Source organism: Camellia sinensis, chromosome 7, assembly GCF_055761805.1.
Source record: "Camellia sinensis isolate YWXY chromosome 7, ASM5576180v1, whole genome shotgun sequence".
In the NCBI taxonomy this organism is placed as follows: Eukaryota; Viridiplantae; Streptophyta; class Magnoliopsida; order Ericales; family Theaceae; genus Camellia; species Camellia sinensis.
Genome location: NC_138967.1, coordinates 165582427 through 165593546, shown reverse-complemented (window position 1 = coordinate 165593546; position 11120 = coordinate 165582427).

Below are 11120 nucleotides of genomic sequence, written 5' to 3'. Positions count from 1 at the left end.
ACCACTTGAGCACAGGAATCACCGCTCGAGCGAAGATGCAAAATTTTGGACAACAACAACTTTAAAAAAAACAAGCTACCAACCTGTTCCAAATGCAACCGAGACACTCCAATAACCAAACTTAATGAGGAATAAGGAAAAACAAAATGTGAACAACCATAAAAGACGATGAAACCCAGATCTAGAATATCAAATGGTTTGAGTCTAAACCAGAATCGCTATACATGAAGAATTATTTAAACCTGTATTCTTCTCTTGGATATAGGACTCTCTTGTTTGTCTTGTCGATTTCATCAATCGATGAGTTTAATTTCATTACAATCACAATTTCTTATTTTATTTATTTATTTTTCCATTAGGTATACACATTACACAGATATGTATATGCTTATTTATATACAATACATGTTTTGCAATTGAGAAGTCGGTCTGCCCCGCTGTCGTGGTTCTTCTGTTGAAGTTAATATGATCTTACCTGTTTGTCAGAACAATATCTGACCTGATTTGATTAGTTCATTTTTTTTTTCCGAATCTATTTTTTTTTGTTTTTATTTTTTGTATCTGTCTACATTTGCCCAAGGTAGCTTTGAATCCCCCCCCCCCTTTTTCTTTTACGTTGTTGTTGATGATGAAGATGATAATGATGAACATGTAGGATTTGGTGATGTTATTGTTAATGAACAACAAATAGGATTTGAACATATAGGAAAACTTATAAATTTGAATAGATAGAAAATTCTTCGAACAAATATTTAATCAGATAAGGGAAATTTGAATTGAAAAGATTAAAAAATTGAATAGATATGTAAAAAAATTGAATAGATAGGGTAAAAATTTGAACAAATAGGAAAAAATTGAATAGATAGAAAAAAAATTGAATAGATAGGGAAACAATTTTGAACAAATTGGAGAAATATTTGAACAGATGGTCAACTAAAGTCAACAAATTAAAAAATGTCAATAGATAAATTAAGAGGTAAAATTAGAAATAAAAAAATCTTTCAAAACAAATAAAAGGATTTATCACTAACAAAAATTATTGGGACTCCCAAAGTTGGGGATCCTCATGACCCCCAAAATGATGTGGACCAATCATGTTTTTTTGTTTTTTTATTTTTTTTTCCTTCCTGGACTAATCACAGGTGAGTGGGGTTGTGTTTTTTGGGAGTCTGTAGCATTGTTGTTATCACTAAACTATTTCATAAAAGGTGAATCTCCACTAATAAAAAATATCCATTGGACCTAATGCCTTATACACTACTTAGATTAGATTTATCACCAACTCAAAAATAAAATATAAACTCATAAGTATTATAAATTAGTAAAAGATCCTATCTAATTAAAAATTTATTTTAAATACACTTTAAATTTTATTTTATCTTTGAAAAATGGGAGTCAATTCTTATGGTGATTTTATTTTATTTTATTTTATTTTATTTTAAGGATAAGGATAATTATCTATAGTATTTTCTTACTTATCTTTTATAATGTTTACTAATTTTTTTTTTTAATTTACAATTGAACAGTAATCCTCCCCCCCCCCCCCCACACACCCGTTTTTTTTTTCCTTGGACTCACCATCCATAAAAAATTACCATATGAGTTAGAAATATCAAAGTGTTCACAACAACTAAGGAAAATGCAAAATAGTTGACAGAGAGTCACTACTCCAAATACACTATGTTTGGATTTATGGATTTTGAGATAGGGATTTTAAAAAGAAAAGAGAAATGGAGAAAAAATTTAGCTTATGTTTCTTTTGCATCTCCCTCATCTTTTCCGTTGTCTTTTCAAAATCCTGACTCAAAACGATCATCCAAACACAGCCGTAGAGATTATTTTGTGAATTATTTTTGTTATACATGAATTGAAGGGGGTTAGGAATTCAAAATTGTAAAATAGAGTTTTGGGGGTCTAGGGTGGGCATTAATATTGTCTCTGTTATACAAAAAATGTTGCCTATTTAGGGAAAGAGGTTCTGAGATGTGTTAATACAAAAAATTGCTATCTTTCAAGCCTGTACCACCCGTATCTTCTTCTTCGCCCTCTCAATTTGCTTGTACCTTTGTTGGAGCTTCCTCTTTGTGGCTTCCATCTTCAGTTCATAAGCTTCTGCATCATTGAAGCACGTAGACTTGTGTTCTTTCACTTTCGCTTTGGCCGGTTCACTGATTTTGCTGATCTCGGTGCTTTGCCTCGGACACTTTGCAATCGCCTGAGGGACAGAACATTGCTCATCTTTCTTGTTCTCAGACTCGGAGCTTCTCTTTCTCTTCGGTGATTGTAATAATGCACTGATTTTGCTGATCTCAGTGCTTTGCCTCGGACACTTTGCAATCGCCTGAGGGACAGAACATTGCTCCTCTTTCTTGCTCTCAGACTCGGTGCTTCTCTTTCTCTTCGGTGATTTGGCCGCTTCACTGATTTTGCTGATCTCGGTGCTTTGCCTCGGACACTTTGCAATCGCCTGAGGGACAGAACATTGCTCCTCTTTCTTGTTCTCAGACTCGGTGCTTCTCTTTCTCTTCGGTGATTGTAATAATGCGCTATGAACGAGAGACAATTGCTTTCCTTTGCCGTGTGTGGGGATTGGGAGATCATGATCACGACGGTGATGATCATCATCATGATCGATCTCAGAATCAGAAAAACAATCTCCTAGCTCTTCTTCTGTATCCAAAGCAGAGTCTTTCACCAGCTCTGATACAATCCCATTCAACCAATCAACATCTCCATCATTCAAATCCATATCCAAAGAATCATCATCATCATCATCATCATCAACATCATCATGGGTACCGCAGTAACCTCCTCTGATGGGCTGCCTTACATAGAGTTTCTCAACGATTCTATCTCTTCGCTCAAAAAAATCATTGGGTCGATACCACGCTGCGACGTTGATGGCTGAATCAATCACCGTGAATATATCATCTACGGCTTCCAACTTCTTCTTCCAGGCCTCCATTGCTGCCATACTCATTCCCATCGATTGATTTACCCAAAAATAAAAAACCCTTTCGAGAACAGAGCAGTGAGTTCCTTTCTTGGTAAGTATGTAGGTTGTTTCAATCCCTTTTCTCTCTCTCTCTCTCTCTCTCTCTCTATCTATCTATGTATATATATATATTATTAAAAGTAGAGTTTTTATAGATTTATATTTCTTTTACTACCTATAGAGTTTTATTAAAACTTAAATTTCTTGTAAATTTTACTAAGGGTAAATTATTATTAAAATTAGAGTTTTTATGGATTCATATTTCTTTTATTACCTATACAGTTTTATACAAACTCAAATTTGTTGTAAATTTTATTAAGGGTAAATTACATTGACACCCCCTCAGGTTTATGTCTATTACAGTTTCTTTTTCACCTTTTGAAAGTTATATCCCCTCCTTGAGATTTAAAGTTTCATTATAGATTATTTCCTCCAGCAATTTAATTTTTTTAAATACTACTTTTTCCCTCACTGGGTAAATTACATTGACACCCTTCACATTTTAGAAATTACAATCCCCTCCCCAAGGATTAAAATAGCATTACCAATTGCCCTATCGATTAGTATTAGTTGGAAAAAAAAATTTAATTGAAAAAAAATTTTGTTATTCAAATTTTTAAATTTCTATTTAAAAATCAATGTAAACTCATTTTTCGAATTTACGTTGTTTCCTCAAATTTACAAACTGAGATAACCATTTATAAACCAAAAAAAATTATCAAACAAGTTTTTATGACAGTTTTTTAAATTTTTGTAAATATAAATTGAAAACTGAAAACGAAATGGTTACCAAACAGGCTTCAGATGGTAAAAATGTCGTAAAATTAATAAATAATTAATTATTTTTTTTTCAATTAATTTTTTTTTTCAAATAATTTTTTTTCCAATTAATTTTTTTTTCGACTAATACTAATCGAGAGGCAATTGGTAATGCCACTTTAAACCTTGGAGAGAGGATTGTAATTTTTAAAATGTGAGAGGTGTCAATGTAATTTACCCAGTGAGAGAAAAATTGGTATTTAAAAAAATTAAATTCCTGGAGGGAACAATCTGTAATGAAACTTTAAACCTTAGGGAGGGAGAGGTAATTTCCAAAAGATGAGGGGGAATTGTAATAAACATAAACCTCAGGGGGTGTCAATGTAATTTACCGTTTTACTAATTAATGCTTTCATAGATTTATATTTCTTTTATTACATATAGAGTTTTATACAAACTTAAACATCATGTAAATTTTAGCAGCGGCAACAACGTGAGAGTGGGTTGAGAGAGGAGAAAAGAGAAAAGAGGTAGTTACAAAGAATTTTTTTGCTGTGGTCTCTAGCTTTCTTCCTCCTTTTGCTTTTGTTTTTTTTATCCTTATTCTATTATTATTTAATTCATTGATAGAGAGGTTATAGGTGTATATATATATACACACATATACTATTAAAAAATCAAAGGAGCTAAATTCATGTATAAAGAATGGGAGTGATTCTTAGTTTAAAAATTCAGTACAGAACCGCAAATTGTAAAATTTTGAAACCATATTAAACGAATAAATTTTAAGCTATGATTTTTATAGTAATGTAATTACATATTGAATTTCATACCAGAAGTTTCTAATCAGTGTGTTTGGTTTGAGTTTTCTGGATTATGTTTTTTGAAAACTGAGTTTTTTGATTTTCGTATTTTTTTTGTTTTTAGTGAATATTTTTAAAACGTTAAACATTTTGTTTACTTTTTTAGATGCACCTTACTTAGATGTATCTAAAAAGTAAAAAATTTGTGAAAACATACTTCAAAAAATTAATAAATACATAAAAATATAAAAATGTACTGAATTCTTGTATTTTTTTTTTTTTTTTGTATTTTTGGTATTTAGTAAATTTTTAAAAGATTTTTTTTGCAATTTTTTTACTTTTTATGTGTATTTATGTTAGGTGTTTCTAAAAAGTAAAAAAAATGTCTAAAATATTTTTAAAAATTAGAAAAACAAAAAAACACGAAAAATAAGAAAGTAGAATTTTCTACAAAGTATTTTTTGAAAAATGGAAACAAGCAAGCTGTAATTTTTAGAAGTCAAAATCCATATAAACTGATGCGTTCAAATCTGTCCAGAAAACTAATATAAAATAGTAACTTCGGAAGTGTCGTTCTCTTTGGATATAAATATGAAAATTATCAAATTAGTGTCATTAGAACCGGTTATGAGTCTAGTTTTTTAAATTTTTGGCCTGGCATTGATTTCCCTTATATACTAAGAGAACTGTTAATTTCTTTAAAGTGCTGCAGAAACAACCAATTTGGATATAATTAATTGTAAATAATTATTTTGATAAGAAAATCAAGTAAAACCAATTGGGTTTGAAATTTAGAATATATTAATTTGTATCTATAGGTAGGGGTGAAAGAATAACGGAAGGACTGACCGAACCGATCGAACAGAACGGTTTTCGGTCGGTGTTTTAAGTTTTCAATCGTTCGGTTTGGTTTATGTTTTTCTGCACATTCGGTTCGGTTTACGATTTTTTTTGTTTTTTGGACCGAACCGAACCGACTTATATAATATTAATAGGCCCAAAATGTGAGGCCCTAAACCTATGTAGGAATTACATGGCCTGAGCCCAAATTTTATGCAAAATGGATAGAAATATTGGCCCAAAATGTGAGGCCCAACTAGGAAAAAAAAAAAAGGCCAAAAAATAAAAAAATCGAAAAAACCGCACCGCACCGTAATAAACCGAACCGCGCCAGTTTATGTCATTTTTCTGGACGGTTCGGTTCACAAATATGAAAAACCGAAATGATCGGTTCGGTGCAAAACTAGTGAAAAAACCGACCGAACCGAATTGATTTCACCCCTATCTGTAGGGTTTTGGAATTTTAGAATGGCGTAGAGTGAGTTTTTAATTTTCAAAGTTAGCAAATAGATTAGGAAAACTTGTTTAAAACTCTGTTTTATCTTAAAGTTATTTTTAATTAAGTTTCGATCTGAACCCATGTCTTGGATAATTTTAGACCTTGAAGAACATGAACTTAGGTATTATTTAAGAGTAACGGTGAGTGAGGTTGAGCGGTGTTAGTGCACTTTAGTGTGGGGTACTTAGTTTGTTATTCTTTTTAGTATTTTTGCATTTGTAGTGACGTGTAGTTTTTATACTTGGTTCAGGGCACTAGTTGGACTTTTATACTCTATTTGGGGATTACATTATTCCGTTTTTAGGTGAGTAGTTTTAAGCTACACATTTTTATAAATGTTGCCTTACCCTGAACTGTTGGAAAATTTAATTGTTGTTTTAAGACTAAATTGTTTTGATAAATTATTATAGTATCAATGGAATTAAATTATTTCTAAAACATTTGTAAACTTGGCATACTGTAAACTATTTGTTATGGTCTCGCGTTTGTAATGGTGAACTACCCTGTTTTGCAAAACTAAATTGTATTAATTATTGGGGTCATCTGTATATAAAAGTCCAGGAAAATTATTCCACTGTGTGTGGTGACTCTGGCCACTGGGGAACAGATCCCGGTTGGGTTGTCATGACTCTAGTGCTCAACGATTGTAAGGAAAAGACCTAGGCTAGGCTAGGCAACTTTCAATCGGATTGTCTTAGAGAAAATGCCTGGGTTGCCACCCCAATGATGGCTCTTGATTCGATATTAGATCCAACGGGCTTATTGCCTTGAGAACTTTGTGGCATGTTACTTGTTATTCTTGGTACCCAGAAAATTATGATGATCATGTTGTAATCTGTTTTAAGTGGAGAATGTCATTTGTAATGTTCTTGAGAGACATAAGTATTTTAACTGTTGAATTGTGGAACCTTCTTTTTTTTGAAACAGATTGTCTTTATCAAAGCTGTATGCCAATCTAGTTTCTGTGATATATATCTTATTTTGGAATTGAACCCTGTTTTTCAAAACTGTATTTACTATCCATACTTCTACTCACTGAGCTATCAGTTGACTTAGTTATTTATCATTTCCATGTGATAGAAGGACTTGGAGTGGACTCATGGCGTAGCTGGGATTCAATTGCATGGACTCTAGGACATTCATTATTTTGTTTTAGCTTGTTGTGTTAGTTTTGTGCATACATTGTGTCTGGGTTTTATTTAGAATTATTTTATTTTGTAGGCAGTTTGTGTTCCATTTAGTATATAGTTTTGGAAGTTGGTTATGGTTAGTTTTACCATTTATACTCGTGACATGTCACTGGATTGGGTTTTGATTTATTTATTTCTAGACTATCGTTACATTTATTCTTTGTGATTTTGAGTTCGTGTTTAGACTTATGTGTGCCTTGGGCTAAGTCCCTGTGGGCCACGGCCGGTCATGCCTAGATTTGGGGTGTGACCGACTTTATTTGACAAATATTTCTTTTCTATATGTTTTTCATAGTAAATTGATATAATCCATAAACCCAATACCAAATTTTACATTTTATGTTTTTCTTCTTAATTCTTTCAAGGGTGTTTGGATTTTTTTTAACGCTAAATTGCCTTCTTTTTTTTTTTTAATTATTTTTCCGTGCATTATTTTATATCTAATGCCAATTCTATATTATTCTATATTATGATTTTGTTGTTTAAATTTTATAGTGATTCTATATATTAAATTATGCTTCATTTCCTACATTATTTTATATAGAGAGGTACTATTAGTACCTGCCAAAATACTTTGGATCCCCCATTTCTTTGAGCCCCACCCTAAATCCTAAATTCCAATAAAATTTCTTTGAACACCCCACTTAATACCAAATTTATCCCTATTCATAATATTATCACACCCAAGGCACACCACTTAATTTTGTACACCCTCTCTCATTCTCTTTTTTATGACCGTTCATCTCCTATTGAAAAGAACGCCGACGATCATTGCATCAGTAAACACCATTGCCTTAGTAAAGTGCATTGCATCGGTGATCCATCATTGAAATTCTTGTCAAATCTCAACGAAAGGAATAATCGACTTGACGATGTCCAAAGAATGCCGTCGAAAACTCGTTAGGAGTTTCTGTCCACATCGCCTCTCTTCTTCCTCATAGGTAAATATCGACTTCCCATCTTATCAACAGTGTTGCCTCTCTTCTTCCTATCAAATTTTTATTTTTTGGTTTATTTCGGCATAAAAGAGAGTTTTAGAGGGAAAAAACGCTCACGAAAAACACAATCTGGTGTTGAAGATACAAAAATTGAACCATTCGGCACACCAATGCCGAAAATAAAGGTCATGTTCGATTCAACAGTACCGACTATCTATATTACTGTTTCGAACCCATATATTGAACTAAATGTTTGCGTTCAGTACTGTGGTACCGAACATAATCTTAATAGTTGGTAAACTAGTACCGAACAGCTCGAACAACAGCTTCATCAGAATTGTTATCATCGTCCTCCATTGCTCTACAAGGTGAAATAACTAATGAAGAGTAATACGCCGAACTTGAAATGAGCTTTCTGGTTCAAGGTTTCTGGTTTAGGAGGGTTTCTGGTTTAAGATGGTTATGAAAAGTAACAGGTTTAGGGTTAGAAAGGTGGAATACATATAACTAGAGGTAGAAGTAGAGGTCAGGGTAGGGGTGGGGGTGGGGGTGGGGGTGGGGATGGGGGTGGGTGTACAATATTGTATAGTGTTAGTTCTTATTTAGTAGGTGGGTGTTCCATTAATTGAAGTCTTTTAATGTAATTTTACTTCAGAGTATAATTGTAATAAAGGAAAATTAGAAATTGAGGGGTCAAAAGAATTTAGGCAGGTTCAAATAGAAACACTCTTAATATAATCACCACTCACAAGAGAAAAAACTTGCACAATAATGATACTCTCGAGGAATCTCTAAAGTTTGGATTTACTATTTGAGTTACTTTTTCAATTGTTGAACAGTAAGTCTTTTTTTTTATATATCTTTTGACATTATATTATAGATGAATAATTATTTCACGCACTGAGATATATCTATCGTTTGGAAGTTTTTGTTAATTTTTTTTCTTTTTAGGTTTAGATGTTGTTATATGATTCTTTATGGGTTAGTCATTGTTAAATTTCTTTTATTTAATTAAAATTGTTTATTTTACAATCTTATAATTCAATATATATATATATATATCATATAAAATCATTATATGATAATCCAACTACAACATAATTATATTTGATTTTTTTAATAAATTTTATAAAATTTCTATTTCTATAGATTTTTATTTTCCAAATTAATATAAAAGAAAATTAAAAAGTTATAATTACTTTTAATTTTATGTTATTAATTCTTCTTCTAATTTAAGTCTTATTTTTAATATAGTTAATTATCCAAAAGTCTTATTTATAAATGTCATGGTAGCTCAGGTCCTATTTAAGATTTTTTGAACCAATAAGTCCTATTTAGTAAAACTAATAATATTATCTTCTTTTTTTTAATTTTTAAAACTAAAAATATTATCAATTTTGCATAGTAATATTCTACATAATTGTTTCACTAACTGATGGCAAAAAGAAAAAAAAACAAACAAACAAACAAACATGAGATTAAACGTTTTTACCCTTTTAGTTATTGATTTGATTCAACTATCCAATAAAATAAAGAACATTAAAAGTTTTTTCCATTTTAAAACTGAAAACATTGTAACGCCCCGAAATAATTACTATAACCCACACTCATCATCAATCAGGGACCACAATAACAAAGTGGTTATCTTTCATTGATTTACAATTTAACTTTACAAAAGAGTGATATGGTAGACAGACAAAATGAAAGTTAGACAAATAAGAAATGCCTAAAGGCTTACATCTTTCTAAGACATTGCATGGTTACAACAAAAGTGGATTTAAGTCCAATACAATTAAAGTCCTTAGCTTGTACAAAATAAATACAGTAAATACACAAAAGAAGCTCTCGCTTCAAGCCCTCCCAAGCTATTGTCTTGGCAGAAGCATATCATCAGCACCTGAAATGTTTTTCCCACATAGAGTGAGCCAAAGCTCGGTAGAAATAATCTAATACAGTATATGAATCTTAACAAAGTTATAAGGTAAATACATATGCAATATTCGTGCCAAAACATTTTGATATCCCTTTCCAAAACAATGCAATGTCATAATAGTATCATAATAATATCGAACACACTTTTTGAATCACTTTAAAATTGTAGAGATTGGGAGGGAAAGGAAAATGATTGATTATTAATTTTATATAATATCAAAATCGTCTATCTAAAAATATAAAAATATATTTTGATGATATAATTTATAAAAAAATTCTTTTTCTTTTATATAGGGGTGTTTTGGAAATACGGTAAAAAGTTGATTTTTGACTTTTAACCAAATTTTTTGACTTTTTTAGAAAGTGAGGTAGGAAGTTGGTAAAAAGATGCTTTGAGTTTTTTTGAATTAATATTTGTTTATGATGTCACATCACAATAAAATGACTAAAATACCTCACCCAAATTAAAAAATTTACTTTTTGACCAATGTGGCTCATTTTCAACATAGAGGGTAATCATGTAATTTCATTCCTTGCTTTTTTACAAACTTGCCAAATGATGTTTAGCTTTTTATAACTGCTTATAGCTGCATTTTTTGAAGCTGCAAACGCAGCTTTTAATTGGTTCCTAATGCTGTGTTTGGTTGGGGGATTTGGAGAGAGATTTGAAAAGTGAAATAGAAAAGGTAAGTGAAATGTGAATAAATCATGCCTATATTTCACATAGTTTCACACACCTTTTCCCTTTCTCTTCCCAAATTCCTTCCCAAATCCCCTAACCAAACACACCATAAAAGACCACATAGTCTATCTAGACAAAATTGGATTAGAAATCATTATCTTTTATTTTCTTTTTTCTCCAACCTCTCTCTCTCTCTCTCTCTCTCTCTCTCTCTCTCTCTCTCTCTCTCTCTGTATTAATTTAACAAATTATTTCTTCTCTCTCCTAGATTTCCAAAGAATGCTCAACTTGGGAGCCCAACCTCAAGAGATCAAAAATGAAAAGTTGAAGCATGCCTTGGCTATTAGATTTTCATAAGAAAATTCCTTCATTGGCTGGCAATGAATAGAATTAGGGGGGGAAAAAACAAAGTAATTTTTGTGATCCTGTTTATCATATAATGTGATTCTACATGAGCAATATTACTTCACAAAAATAAATCA